This window comes from Camelus ferus, chromosome 8, assembly GCF_009834535.1.
Source record: "Camelus ferus isolate YT-003-E chromosome 8, BCGSAC_Cfer_1.0, whole genome shotgun sequence".
Lineage (NCBI taxonomy): Eukaryota > Metazoa > Chordata > Mammalia > Artiodactyla > Camelidae > Camelus > Camelus ferus.
This window is the reverse complement of record NC_045703.1, coordinates 72,026,335-72,041,465: the sequence shown is the minus strand read 5'-3', so window position 1 is coordinate 72,041,465 and position 15,131 is coordinate 72,026,335. Positions and strand designations below refer to the sequence as shown.

Below are 15,131 nucleotides of genomic sequence, written 5' to 3'. Positions count from 1 at the left end.
CTATTACTAGGTACTTAAAAATACAAACAGAGAGCCAAGGGTTTTGCACGACCACATTTGCTTAGTCTGTAACAGCAGCACGACTTCCGGCACAGTTTTTGCTGAGATTCAGGGTGAAGGTCGACGTGTGCAGCAGCAGCTTCACTGCGGTGTCTTCGCTTCTTGCCAAGAGAACAGGGTGGACCTCGTGACAAGAGACTCAGTCGCCTGCTCCGGGCGTGCTGACATCCGTCCTCTGCACGTGCCTCAAGTGCGTCACATTTAGCAGAGAAGCTGGAGCACTGCTGCTGCCACAGGCAAGAACAATCGGACCCCACGTTGGGTCTGCTGCTTTCACTTTAACCTTTGTATCTACTGCTTTTGCTACGAGTTAATCACTAAAGGGATGTTGCCTGTACGCTTAAATGATACATAATGGCCCATCTCTGGGAACCCTGCCTCCCAGGTAATGAGTGTTAAACTAAAACACCGTTGTTTAGCTCACAGGAACCATCCTGACCAGGGCCACCTGTGAGTGACTGCGGGAAGGAAGAAATGAGCCCATCCCCTCCAGAGGCTGACTGGGGCCAGGAAATGCCTGACTTCCTCCCTTCCCTTTTGGTGTAAAAGAAGTGTGAATTCTAATTGCGGCAAGATGGTTCTTTGGGACACTAGTCCACCATCTTTTCAGTCTGCTGGCTTTCCAAATAAAGTCACTGTTCCTTGACCTAACAACTTGTCCCTTGACTTATTAGTCTGTCATGCAGCAAGCAGTGGAAGCTCGGACCCAGTAACACAGATACAGTAATTATATTATTGTACAGATGATAGTAAGTCTATAATAGATGGATCCAGTCTTTCAAGTTTTGCTTCATTTAAACTCAACCACATTCCACTCTCTTTTAAAACCCTTTCTAATTAAGAACAATACAGTCTCATAATTTTTTATTGCAGTTTTCAGAAGTTGCTACTTAGAGCAAGCAGCACATCTTTAAACACAATTTGGGCACGTAAGCCAACTGAGGGGTGGGGAATGACTCAGCAGTTCTCTTTCTAGACAGAAGGTCTGCAAACTCTCCTGATCAACGAGGTAACATCTCAGGGGGACCGGCAAGCTTACAACATGGGTAAAATGGTCTGAAGACTTCTTGAACATGTGAGCAAGAACTCTGCAGATTTTATTTAAAAGCCTTCCCTCTCATGCAGACAGGAGAATTAGACAAGCCCTCAGAGACCTGTGTCCCTTTTCCCACAGCGCTGTTAGCTGTCTTAGATTAGATTCTACATCTTGGCTCTATCTCAGCCTCAGCCCTTGGGCAGAACTGAAGATGTCTGCACGGCTCTCTCCTCCATTGGACTGTGGGCTCCTTGGGAGCCTCCCTGCTGAAACTTGTCACAACCATAGCCCATAATGATTAAAACAGCCTTTGGGTATTTTAGGAAGTTCCCAAACTCCCCATTTCCTGACAGGCCTCTCGGGCAGCTGGCAGGCTGGGCGGGCCTCCCTCTGTGCCCCCCAGGCCCTCCCACGTGACACCGGGTTTGGAAGTGAGCGTCCCAAGGAAGCGGGCTCTCTGCAGAGCAGCCACGCTGCCGGCCCACGTGCAGCCTCCATCACTGAGAAGACGCTTCAGCGCTGGGAGCAGAAGCGCAGGCACTCACCTGGCGGGGGCAGCTTCCTCACCTGTGCAGTCCCATCTCGTGGTCTGGGCGATGGTCCTGGAAACATAGTCTCAACACTCATCGCCGTTCTGCGCGATTCTCTGCTCGCCCTCACAGCACAGTACATCCTTTCCTGCTCAAGCTGGTCAGAGGAGCTCGCGCGGTTTGCAGTCAGGGGTCTCACCGTGCTGAGTCTTCATGTCCACAACTCCTGATGGGCAATCAGTAGAGGCCATGCCTGGAAGTATCTTTTATGATTATTACAGGCCATGTCTTAGGATGGCCAGGGGATCCGGCTCCCGACTTCACAGGCCCAGAGATTTTGATCAATGCCTAAGGCCGTGAAAGCACTCAGAAATTAAAATGTACTGGAGACAGAGATATAAAGCAAAAAGCCTTTTTAAAATTTGCAATAACAAATGTAAGTCTCACAAGAGCTTAAGCAGCTCCTGTTGGCAGGATAAGGGACTCTCTACATTTGACCACAAGAAACAGCCTGGGGGTGAAATTAACAGCAGGAATAACTGGTACATGGATGGAGGGAGTGGGGGAGGAGGAGAAAGGAGGAGGGAGGGAAAAGGAAGAAAGGAGAGATGACTCAAATGGAAAGAGTTCATAAAAGGCCAAGCAACAGACCCACACCTAGACGTCCTATAACAAACCCAAGAACATCAGATGCAAATTAGAAAATTCTGAAAGCTTCCAGAGAGAAAGAGTTAAGCAGCTGTAAGCAGGGCGACCAAACACCCTGCCAGTGAGCAGAATGCGTGTCTTGGTATTCCCAGGAATTCTGGTTTACACCTGCTGCCCGGGTCTGAGTCTCCTCGTCACTCTGCGAAGTGTCCTGGTTGGAGGACACATTTGATCCTCACCCTCCCTGCAAATGAGTAGGAGGCAGAATGGGAGGGCCCTTCTCAACAGCAGAACAGGACAAGAGGATGCTGGTGTCGTGGTTTTATAGGAGTAAAAGAAAAAGTGAACTTTGAATGTTAGGGTTTTTTTTAACCCAAATGATCACTCAGATGAGAGAATATAAATATCCTCACTCATATAAAGTCTCAAAAATGTCCCCACACTTTGGAAATGCTCTTGAAGGAAGGATTCAGATAAGAAAAGAAACAAAGCTGGGAGATTCGTGTAAGAGACGTGGAATTAAGGGTGATTATATGCCTGGTAGAGGTCAGTCACCACAGGACCAAAACAGGAAACAGACTGTGTCCAGTACAGTCCAGAGCGAAGATGTCAACACTGTGTGGGCTGAGGGAGGGGGACCAAGGGACATGACCACGGGCAAACCCTGAATGGTGAGGAGCGCCATACTGCCATTGCTAACTGTACTCCTGATGGTGAATATGAATACTTACAGGCTTAAAATTGAGGGTAACCACAGGAAGAACAAAAATTTCACGTTTCACATTTTAAACTGGCAGAATACTCGAAATGACTAAAAGAAAGCAGGAAAAGAAAATAAAAGCAGCAAAAAAAAGTCCAATAAGAGCAAAATATGAAATAAGATAGTGAAAAAAAATCCACTACATGGTCATTATAATAATCATAAATAGAAAAAAATATAAAAGATAAAGACTCTCTGATTGAACAAAGAAAAAAAATCCAATAATGTGATGTCTAGAAGAGGCATAATTAAAACAGAACGTTTGAGTATAAAAGGTGATAAAAATATAAACGTTGGCAAGTAGAATTCAACCCCACATTAAGAAAATAATTCACCATGACCAAGTGGCACTTACTCCAGGAAAGCAAAGTTGGTTCAACATTTGAAACTCTAATAATAGTATACACATATTAACAGATCCAGGAATATGGCATATAATTATCTCTGAAGATGCTGTAAAAGCCTTGGACAAAATTCAAAACCCATTGCTGATAAAAATTGCTCAATTGGATTTGAAAGCAGCTTTCTTAATATAATAATTATATATATACATGTTGGTCCTAAAACTAGCATCTCATTTAATGGAGAAACATTAAAGGGCCAAATAAATTTATTTACAAAACAGAAACAGACTCACAGGAGTAGACAACGAGCTTACAGTTACGATGGGGGATAAACTATGAGTTTGGGATTTACAGATACTACCTACTATGTATAAAATAGATGAACAATAAGGTCCTACTGTACAGCACAGGGAACTATATTCAGTATCTTGTAATAACCTATACTGAAAAAGAATATGAAAAGGAATATATTATATGCATGTATGTATAAGACCGAAGCATTATGCTGTACACCAGAAATTGACACAACACTGTAAATTGACTATACTTCAGTAGCAAAAAAATTCCTAAAGGCATTTTCACTAAGATCAAGAACAAGGTAAGCATGCCCAGATGCCCAGTATCTCTCAACCACTCAACACTGTATACAGGTGTCAGACAAGGCAGTTAGGTAAGAGAAGGCAATTACAGGGGTAAGAACTGGTAAAGAAGCAGTGAAAACTACCTCTCTGCATATGAAAGTACACCAGGAAAACCCGAAAAAGTCAAGGATGAAACTGACTCAGACAATGAAAGAATTTAGTGTACTAGCAGGATATAAAACTCACATACAGAAATCGAGTCTTCATTTACACAAACAATAGCCAGTCGGAGGACGATGATGGAGAAAATAACAAAGAAGATGAGACACTAAAGAAAAATGTCACAGGAAATACGCAAAAACTATAGGAGGAAAGCTGGGAAGTATTCTGGAAAGGCACAAAAACAGACCTGAACAGATGGAAAGCTCTTGCGCAGGATGATTCAAAATTATAAATGTGGCAGTTCTCCCTAGTTAGCTTATGAATGCAATAAAATACTAACAGAAATAAAAATATCAGTGCTTTTTATGGAGTTAGACAAGTTAATATTAAAGTCTATATGGAAAAATAAACATTCAATTCTAGCAGGAAAATACGAAAAAGAAAAACCGTGAGGGCGGCTCCTCTCTGCCAGACAGTAAAGCGCGCCAGGCGCCTTTCACGTCGCTGGGGCATGGTCAGAAAAACAGAGCAGTAGAATGGAATAGAGAGCCAGGAAATGTATTCAAGCACACAGGAAAATTTCATATAAGAAAAAGGCAGCATCTCAAGTCACCAGGGCAAAGAGGAAGTCGGATCGAGAGCAGACCTCTCAGTGGCAAAGCTGGACACCAAGGGACACTGATCACTGTTGCAGGGACAGCTGGGTAGCTGTTGGAACTAGACAAAGACCCTCACACTGCACACAGGATAAATACCAGAGGAAACAAGGACATCAGTGAAAAAGGAAAACATTCAAATACTAGAAGAGACCGTGGGTGGATTCCTCTTAGTGCAGGGAAAGGCTTTCTGACTAGGACTCAAAATTCAGAAGCAGTAATACATAAAGAACTCTTTAAAATTGAAGAACATAAAACCAAACTGTGATACAAAAATAGAAAAAACGCATGATCGGACAAGATACTCACTTAGATATTAAAATGGCACTGAAACGTGTGGAAAACATGTTTACATTCACTCATAATTAAGAAATCAAAATAAAACAACACCGAGACACTAGTTTTCACCTGTCAAATTGGCAAAAACAGAAACGCCCCACAATCTGTGCGGCTGTCCAGGCCGTGGGCGAGCACGCTCTCACACGTCACCGGTGGGGACGCAGATCGTATAACCCGCCTCGAGGAGGGGGTGTCAGCGGTGCCTGGCAAGACTGCGCGTGCTCGTACTTTGACCCAGCAATCCTATTGCTGAAAATTTTCCCTGAAGATACAGCCCACGCTAGGCAGACTGTAAACGGGTTCCCAGGAACCCCAGCTCCTGGAATTCATGCCCTTGTGCACTCCCCTTCCTTGAGCATCAGCTGCACCTGGCGCCTCACCTCGAGCTAACAGAACGTGGCAAACGTGATGGGGTGCCACTTCTGAGACTAGGCTGCAAAAAGATCGCGACTTCGGTCTTGCTCTGTCTTGCTTGCTCACGTGGATGGAAGCCAGTTGCCAAGCCGTGAGCCACTGTGGACCACAGAGGAACTGAGGCCAGCCTCCGGTCAGGGAGGCACTGAGGCTCTTAGTCCAACACCTGGTGAATGACTGCATCCTGCCAACGGCTGGGGGCGTGAGCTCGGGAGTCGACCCTCCTTCGGCTGAGCGTTCGCAGGAAAGCACAGCCCCCCCGGTACCCTGACTGCTCCCTGGGAGGGACCCTGAGCCAGACTGCCCAGCCAAGCCCCGTGTGGACTCCTGACCCACAGATTCTGTGAGGTGATGAATGTTTGCTGTTTTAGGCTATTATGTTTGGAGGTAATTTTTTCATCAGCTATAGATAACTCATAACTCCAAACATGCACATGTATACATGTATGTGTATATACATCTACGTGCATTAAGTTTTTCATTGTAGCATTATTTGTTGTTTAAATTTTTTTTTAAATTTCTTTTTTGGGGGGTGGTAATTAGGTTTACTAATTAATTAATTAATCTATTTATTTATTTATTTATTTTTAAAATGGAGGCACTGGGGATTGAACCCAGGACCTCATGTCTGCTAACACACACTCCACCATTGAGCTCTACCCTCTCCCTGTGTAGCATTGTTATTGAAAACCTTTAGAAAGAACCTAAGTAGTTGCTAAGAAAACTATAGAACGTAATGTAGTATTATGCAGCTGTAAAAAAAAAAATGAGAATGACCTCTAAGAACTGATAGGGAGCATTGCTAAGTGAGAAAAGGAAAATACAAAAGAGTCTCTCAGTACACCAGCCTCATGTAAGAGAGAAGGGGGTGTGGGAAAGGATGCATCTTGCTGCTCTTTCTTGCAAAAGAAATGCAGAAGCAGAGACCAGAAATTAATGAGATGAGTCCCCACGCCGGGAAGGTGGGAAAGGGGTGGAGAGAGTCAGGGGAGGGGAGAGGGACACCTCTGCGTACCTTCTGGTCCTAGAACAATTCCCCCAGGTAGGTACTTGAAATCAGCCAGGACGTGGGGCAGCCTGAATGAAAGAACGTAACTCTGGTGAGGCTGAATGGCGTGGGGCACTGGATGGGTAGAGAAGAAACTAACCCTGTTACGGGTGGAAAATGGCAGAGTGACTACAGCCTGAAGCTCCAGACAAAACGGTCCATCCACGGGTATTTCCTCTCATTAGTAAGTGTGTTTTCTGCAGGCATGTGGACAAGAAATGCCGAACTGCATTACATTTAATCTAGGAAGGAGCAGACATGTAAACACACTGCAGGTGATGGAAGCCAGGTTCCTCACTGTCAGAAAAAGACATTTCGAATTAGGCGAAGGGGAAGCAGAATGAACGGGAGGTGGAAGGAGGGTCTCACGGTGTCCGGTGATATTGTCCCCGGCTCAGGTCTATCTACTCAGGTGGCCCGACGGCAGTGGCACCCGGGGCAATGAGCACACCTAGAGGCCAGATAGGCATTTCTCAGCGTGAGTTTCCAATAAAAGGAAACAGGTCTCCTTAGAAACCTGTTGACCCTGGTGCAGGGTTGGGAAAACATGTGAACAGCGTATGGTGCCAGAAATTAAGGCAGTGCTCAAGAAACGATGAGGGTACGTTGAAAGCGCACAGGAGCCAGAGTGAAGAGCTCCCAGTGGCCAATCTGGGTCAATTTGAGCAACAAAATAAATAATGATAGTAATTACAAGTCCATAGGATACAATAAATACCCACAAGTCCATGGTCGTATCAACGGATAAGTGAATGAATGACTGAGTAAACACACACACACATGCATACAGAGGAGAATGAACAGTTCTTCCTTATAGCAGATCCATAAAGATAAGTGTGGAATAGCCTGTGGATATAGAACATTTCTCTCCGGCCAACACCACAGTAACAACAGGTGCGTGCAGGCTGGGAAACGCTGGTTAGCCTCTCAGTAAATCTCCTCCAAGGTGTGTGCTCATTACAGAGGGGGAAATAGATAGCGACTCTGCACTGAGGAAACCCAGCTGATGCCGCCCAAGTGATCAAAATTCTCCCTCATTATCCGAGGTGGTTGGTTCCAGGATCTCCCAACCCCAGGCACCAGAGTCCACAGATGCTCAAGTCCCTGTATAAATGGCTGGTATTTGCACATAGCTCGCGCACATACCCCTGTAAACTCTGAATCACCTCTAGGTAAGTTACAGTACCTAATAAAATGTCACTGCTATGTAAATAGTTGTAAGTACAAGGTAAATACTTTGTAAATATTTGCTGGCACCTGAAGACTCGAGTTTTGATTTTCAGAACTTTCTGGAAAAAAAATGTTTTCGAATGTTTTCATTCAGCCTCAGTTGGTTGAGTCCCCCGGATTTGGAACCCGTGGATATGGAGGGCGGGCTGTCTGCAGTGAGACCTGTCAGCACAGCGCCCTCCCTGAGGGGGTGCGTTGAGAATTCCGCGGTGTTCTTGCAAAGACACACAACCTCAATGTAACCATGAGGAAACGTCAGATTAGCCCAAAGCAGGGACATTCTACAGAAATATTTGCAGTAATTTTCTAAAGCGTTCAGGTTGTGAAAGCGGAAGAAATCTTGCAGGGCGGCCAGGGGCTGGAGGAGATGTGGCTTCTAAATGTGGGATTGGACTCTGGACATAAAGAAGCATGTTCGTGGGGCAACTGGAGAAACATGAACAAAATCTGCAGATTAGTTAACAGCATTGCATCCACGTTAATTTCCTGGCTCGGATCATTGCAGTTGGTCGTGTGAGACGTTAATGTTTAAGGAAACTAGGTGAAGGGCAGACACAAACTCTACTTTGTTGGCAACATTTTTTGAGTCCGAAATTATTTCAAAAGGAGACATCCTGGAGGACAAAGATGAACTACTGTCAAAATGATGACATTATCATAAGCAGCATATAAGATGCACTTAATTAAGGTGCTCGAGGCACTTTGCCCACCACTCTGTTCGCTCTTCCACAGACAGAGCTGGATGCAAAGAGGTTAAATAGCTTGCCTGAGATCAGTCGCACAGGAAGGGGGAGCAGGGCTGGAAGCCGGCTCTTTAACCCCAGAACCCACCTCCTACCCACTCACAGCGGGTCGCCCTCAGTCCCCAGCACTCACAGAACGTTCACCTCGGACGATGTGTTCATTCTGACGTGATAACTGCCCACAGCCACAGCAGCTGAGATACGTGTCTTCCTCTACCTGCTCTCAGCTCTCGTTCCGTAAGAACAGGACAGGCACGGCTGTCCCGCTGGGGTTTCCCTAACCAGCACTCGGATGACATCCTACAGTCAGAGAACAGATTTCCATCACGTGGAAGCAGCACAACCCTTAGGAGAAGAACCCCTTCCGGAAAGCCCGGGGCACGGAGCTGCCTCCCAGGCGTGGGCCTGAGCCGCTGCTCTTCCTCCTGTTCACACGGGCACTTGTGGGTTGGTCCCCAGGCAGCACTGTGAGTAGGTCAAGGTCAAAGGTAATACTGGGAATGGAGGCTCCTGAATATGAGAGAAAGAGGGAGGAAGGAAGGAAGGAAGAAAAAGAGAGAGTGAGAGACAGAAAGAGGAAGAAAGAAGCGAGCTGGGGAGGGGGGGCAGGGGAGGGAGAGAAGAGAGGAAGGAAGCCGCCAGTTTGTTTTTGTCAGTTTTAGCAACCAACCAAATATATTAGTTTTTCAATAAAAACCACGTGTCAATAAAACCTGCCACATCAGCGACACAGCTGCAGGGACGGCTCTGCCTTCCCTGTTTCGAGCTGCGGCCCCTCAGGGGCTCAGTCAGGGGCTCGTGCTGGGAGGGACTCTGCCTCTGGCTCCCGGCGAGCAGCGGCACCTGAGGGCGAGCCCGGAACCGCAGACACCTGCTTCCTCTCCCAGCACGGGTAGAGCTAACAGGTCTATACCCGCCTTTGCTTGCCCCTGGATTGAGGATATTTTGCGGCAAAATTACACCATCTTGTGGCCTCAAAAGATTCAAAAGTTGAAGTTATGAGTTATGTCTAAATTTGTGTTCAGCTAATATTTGTTGTAAGGAATCTAAAAACACAGTTTAAGGGGAGGTTGGAGGGATACATTGGAAGTTCAGGATTGCAGATACTAACTGCGGTATGTAAAATACATAAACAACAAGTTTCTCCTGCATCACACAGGGGGCTATATTCAATATGCTGTAGTAACCTATAATGAAAAAATATGAAAATGAACACATGTATGTGTATGTACGACTGAAACATGATGCCGTACACCAGAAATTGACATGACATTGTAAAATGACTGTATTTCAATTAAAAAAGAAAAACACTTAAAAACACATCCTCCTTATTAGAATCTCCCTTTTCTCTGCTAACATACACACAGAAACTGAGGACAAAAAGCTCACAGGTTTCTCAGACTTAGTGTCTGGCCAGGTCAGGCTGGGCCCAAGAAGTCTGTGAAAACGGCTTTAGGTGGCACAGCTTTTAGTTTTTGGTCACCACCCCTTTTGCAGGAGTAATTAAACAGTGACCCTGATGCCAAAACAAACCTACCCTTTAACTGCCTTCTGCCTGCGCACATCTTTCTGAGTGGGAAACGCAGGTGAAGCGTGAGGGAGACTGCGCGGGTCAGGAAGGATGCCTGCGGACCGTCCACGCCGCCACCACTCAGGTCTGTCCAGATGAGCAGTTCTGCTCAGAAGTGTGTCATTTGCTCAGCACGCAGCCAGCTAAAAGACTGCAAGGATGTTACTGCATGTGGATGCTTGGTTTATCCATTTTAAAAGGAGGAAAGATGATATAATGTCCAGTGAACCATTGGAGCTACAACTTTTTGCTCATCCATTCATGCAGAAAAATATTTATAGAGCATCTGCTGTGTCACATGACTCTGCCAGACCCTGGGACACGTGAAGGAAAAAGCCAGGGTGACAAGGACGTGGTCCCTGAGTTCAAGGAGCGTCTCCTGTGGGGAGATGAGAGCCTCCTCACAGGGAAGAGCGTGGTGTCTTGTGGGCCGGGGTGTCACGACACCACTTCATCGCCAAGTGGAAACTACTAGTCAAACTCCGACACCAGGAACGCCATGCAAAGGCCCGGAGAAGTCACAGCGTGTCTGCTGAAACACCTCACGGCTTACGGAAAACGACCCCCGCTGACTGCAACCCACCGACCACTCATGAAGCCAGAGAGCCCCGGGCATTTCATCCAGGCAGCCAGGGTGCTCCGATGGCACAGGTTCTAGAAGAGTCTTTGATAGGCTGGTTAGAAATCTGGTGCCCTCACCTCTTGGATGACCCTGGCTTTTGTAATAATTGTCACAAATCGTCCCATTTATCTGAACAGAAGCATGAAACTCCTCTAAGCACTGAGAATGGACAGTTACCCACTGAATTTTTAGGAAATTTTATCAGCGTCAGCTGTATTTCCTGCACTTGCACGAGCTTTTCAAGCAGCAAACGAGCCCCTGCCCAGGTTTCTGTACAGTGCCTGCACTGCTCCGATGACAGAAAAACCAGGACAGGCTTAACGCTGATAGATGTCCAATATATTTTCTGACATTCAAATTGCGTTATTCTGGAGTAAAGACAGCATGCGATTCAGTCAGCTGGTGTAACGGCAAACCCAGAAAGAGAGTGCCAGGTGCCAGCGAGCCCCCAGCGTGTGCATCTCCCACGTCAGTATTCTCTGCAGCTGCACAAAGCAGCTCTTTCCTTTTCCTCTTTGATTATCTAAATAGATTGCTTAACACGGATTCGCAATTCATTTCCTTATCCAGGGAGCAGAATTTCCAAAAGCTGCAATCAACAAAAAAAAGTGCATGAAGTAATGTTATTTCTCAGCAGAGACACGAAGGGGAGACATGAAATACAAAAACAACAGAAAACCTGCACAAGGGCACAGCAACTAAGAGACCAAGCGGTGACACAGTTGTTGGTTTCTCCAAATAAACGATGCTCATAGCGTCAATTGCTCACAGCACTCAGCAAGGAGCAGGCACAGTTCTAAGACCCCTGCTTGCAGAATCTCATTTAATCCTTACAACATCCCTGTGATGTGGTACTATTAGGATGCCCAACTGAGAGAGCGGAAGGAGACAGAGACAAGCAGGAAGTGAACAGGTCCTGTGAAATGACTGCCAGGAGTCAAACACAGACAGCCCCAACACCGACGCAGGCTGTGCCCTGCACTCCCCCAGGTGCCCCCACGCTCCCTCCAGAGTCCCCCTGTGCTCAGCGAACCTTTCTGGCTATGGCGGGAGAGCACCGCGTCCCCTGCCACCCCCCGCAGTGGCCTGCTGCCCAGGGCTGCGGCCGACCTTGCAGTCGGCTCCTCAGTGATGCTCGCCTTTCCACGGTCCCCACGCACAACCTCGGCTAAGCCACTCGGGTGCTGCTTGAGCCCCTCTTTGGAAACGGCCACCTCATACGGCGTCACACCTTTCCCCAGGGACAGCTCCCATCCATTGACAGGTGGATGCAGAAGTGAAGGCCTGGACCTTCCCCCTCCACATGGGTTGCCTCTGCAGGGCCACCCCCGCTCCCCAGGGTGGGCTTGAAGCCTCCTCTGTGACTGTTTGTATCCCACTGTCTGTGTGCTCACCTGTTCCTGCCATTACCCCACCGGCACTGGCCCCCTGTCCTGTGCACAAACGCCTGCTTCTCTGTCTCCCAGGGAGCCTATCTGGTCAGGCGGTAAGGCCCTGACCTGTCTGGAAGGGAGACCCACGTGGACGTGAAAACTTGGGACCATCACGTGTGTTCCCTGGTCAGCAGAATGGGGGCTGCGTCAGAGCAGGAGCAGGGTCCAGGGGAGGCAGGGATGCTGGCCAAGAGGGGACAAGGCTCAGGCTCTGCAGAGAGAGTTGAGATGCAGAAAGACGGAGGGCAGCAGCAAAGACTGGGGAAGTAAAATCTCTGCAATTTGGCAGCAAATCCTTGTTTTTATACAAGCAGCCTTCCAAATCTGCTGCCTGAGAGAGCCGCCTTGGGGACGAACCAAATTGAACACTTTAAGTATGTGCAGCTTATTATATGTTAACTATGCCCTGATAAACTGTTACACTTTGGAAGAAACTAAGGAAAAATAACAACTAAATGCAATGTAGGATGCTAGTAGGATCCTGAAAAGAAAAGAGATGTTAGTGTTAAAATTGGTAAAATTCAAATAAAGTCTGTGGTTTAGTTGCTATTAGGCCGACGTTAATCTCTTGTGTTTGGTCATTTCACTGTGGTCGTGTAGAAGATGTAACATCAGAGGAAGCTGGAGCAGAGGGATATGGAAGCCCTGTACTGTCACTGCGGCTTTTCTATAAGTCTAAAATTAATTCAAAATAAAAAGTTAAAAAGGTATGCAATAAAACTTAGGAAAAAAACTGCCTTGGAATCTCCCTGTCTTTCCTGGACACCAGTGTTTGTCACACTTTCCTGTGCGTATTCATCACCGAAGGGCCCGTTAGCGGGAAGCTCTCGCTCCATGGCCCGAGACTCCGTATTTCCAGCAAGCCTCCAGATGCTGTGTGTGGCCTTCAGGGACCACTAATGGCCTGTGTGCTGTCTCGTGTGCTGTCTCGCTTTGGTTCATTTCTGTTTAAGTATCATTTCAAAAATTAACATGTAACTTCTTCAAAGGTGAGATGATGTCTTTCTCTTTTCTGAACAAAGTACCAAGTACACAACAAATGCACGTCGATCCACCAGCCCTTTAAAGGCGAGATCGCATTACTGTAACTGGATTGAAGTTAGGCTGCAGTGATACACACTTTGTCTACAGACCGCATCCTGGTCACAGTTACTGTGGGAACATGCTTTATTCACCTGGGTCAGACTGCAGTTGCATTTCCACTAACTAACAGGGATACAGCAAATGGGTCTGGACACGAGGCAGTCTGGTGGGACGACTGACCTCGGCCAGGCAAAGTCAGGAGAGAGACTGGTGACTCTGCTCAGGGGTGGACAGACCAGCTAGGAGGCTCCAGGCAGGGGCCCCCAGCATATCTTAAAAGGTCCAAGAACAAGAAGGATTTACTGTACAGCACAGGGAACTATAGTCAATAACTTGTGATAAACTATAATGAAAAAGAAGTGAAAAAAGATATATACATTAGATACATACGTATATATGTGTGACCAAATCACTTTGCTGTGCACCTGAAACTAACACAATATTGTAAATCAACTGTACTTCAATTTAAAAGAAAAAATCCAGGAAGGCTCCCTGGAGGAGGAAACCCATAGGTCAAGGGGAAACTGGCCAAGAAAGAAAGTCTGGGGGAATTGGCAGGTGGAGGACCAGGCACTGCAGGGGAGAAGGATTTCAAGCGGTGAGAACAGAGTGTAGAAAGGCCTGCAGGTGGGATTGTGGGTTTCACAGACTCTGTGCAGGGAGGCCTGGCTAAACACGTGTGTGTTACCCAGTGTGTGTGCACACATGTACACACGCGTGCACAAGTGCTTGTGGTGGAAGGAAAGACACAGTGACGAGTGAGGCTGGAGAGAGAAGCGGGGCCGGATCTTGGCCAGCTCTGTGTGTTACGTTCATCCATTGTGTCCTTTGTTATCGTGATGAGAACGTCCTTCAGTCTGAGGATGTAGTGGGCTGGCTGGAGGTTTTTCCGCAGAGGAGGGAGAAGAACAGATTTAAAATGACTTCCATGTCTCGGTGCGGAGAACGGCTGAGTGGGGCCAGAGGGAAAGATTAGCCAGAGCTATCGGCCACTGGAGTGCCTTGTGTCTCCTGGGACTGGACACGGTCAAACCACGTGTCATTTACTTGCCCACAGCCTGCCTTCCCTTGGTGGGGTGGGGGAGCTGTCTGGATCTCGTCTCAGTGTCCCTGCTGACCACTAGGAGCATGGCCACAGCACAGGCCTCCTGACCCCGTGGACACCCCGAGTGTCACCTTTATGACAGCGGCTGACAGGGCACGCCACTTTGTTTCCAGGGATGACATCTGGAAGGGAAACGCTGGAATGTGGCAGAAAGGAATGAAAGTCTCTCTGGGAACACAGGAAGCCAAAGTGGAATGAAGTCTGCACTTCTCTAAAGGTTTGCCTCTTCCCTTTTCATTTCAGGCACATTCAAACCGGACAAGCGCCCCCAGTTCCCTCTCCCCGACCTCTGCCCCGGGGCAGCCTCTGGAAAGAGACCAACTCACAGGCAACCGGCTTTGTTCCCTCAAGGAGCATCCTGGGGCCCCTGTCCTCAAGGAAGAAAAGTCATTGTGTCATGTTTTGCAGAGATTTGCTATCATGTCCGGAGAAATGGTCAAGACCAGCTTATCAGACACAGCAAACGACCAGTGACGGACTATTACAAGGTTTACCCCAAACTTGGGCTGCTGCGCTCCTCCTGTGGTGATTCTAACTGCTCAGCGGCTCAGATTCTGGTGTCATTTCCTCCATGAATTGTCACTTGACAGTGGCTGATACAGTTCTCTACTAAGTACTGTATGAAGTCCAAGAAACGGGACCAGGAAGTTGGGGACATTGTATATTATCTGTGTTTCAAAATGCTCAAAACGTTGCCACTGGGGAAAGTCAATCTTTAGGACTTTTCTGGGCTACAGCCCCTCTGGGAACAACCGCCTTCACCACAG

At 47.3% G+C, this 15,131-nt stretch overlaps 1 long non-coding RNA gene across 1 annotated transcript; it reads right to left on the bottom strand.

Annotated features, from left to right (window-relative positions):
• Nucleotides 1-43: 43 nt before the first annotated feature.
• On the bottom strand, nt 44-9,130 carry LOC106729734. The gene is made up of 3 exons (XR_004322128.1): nt 8,685-9,130; nt 6,546-6,607; nt 44-1,974 (listed from the first exon to the last, which is right to left on the bottom strand). It is a non-coding gene; the product is annotated as an uncharacterized LOC106729734 (long non-coding RNA).
• Between the last annotated feature and the right edge of the window lie 6,001 nt (nt 9,131-15,131).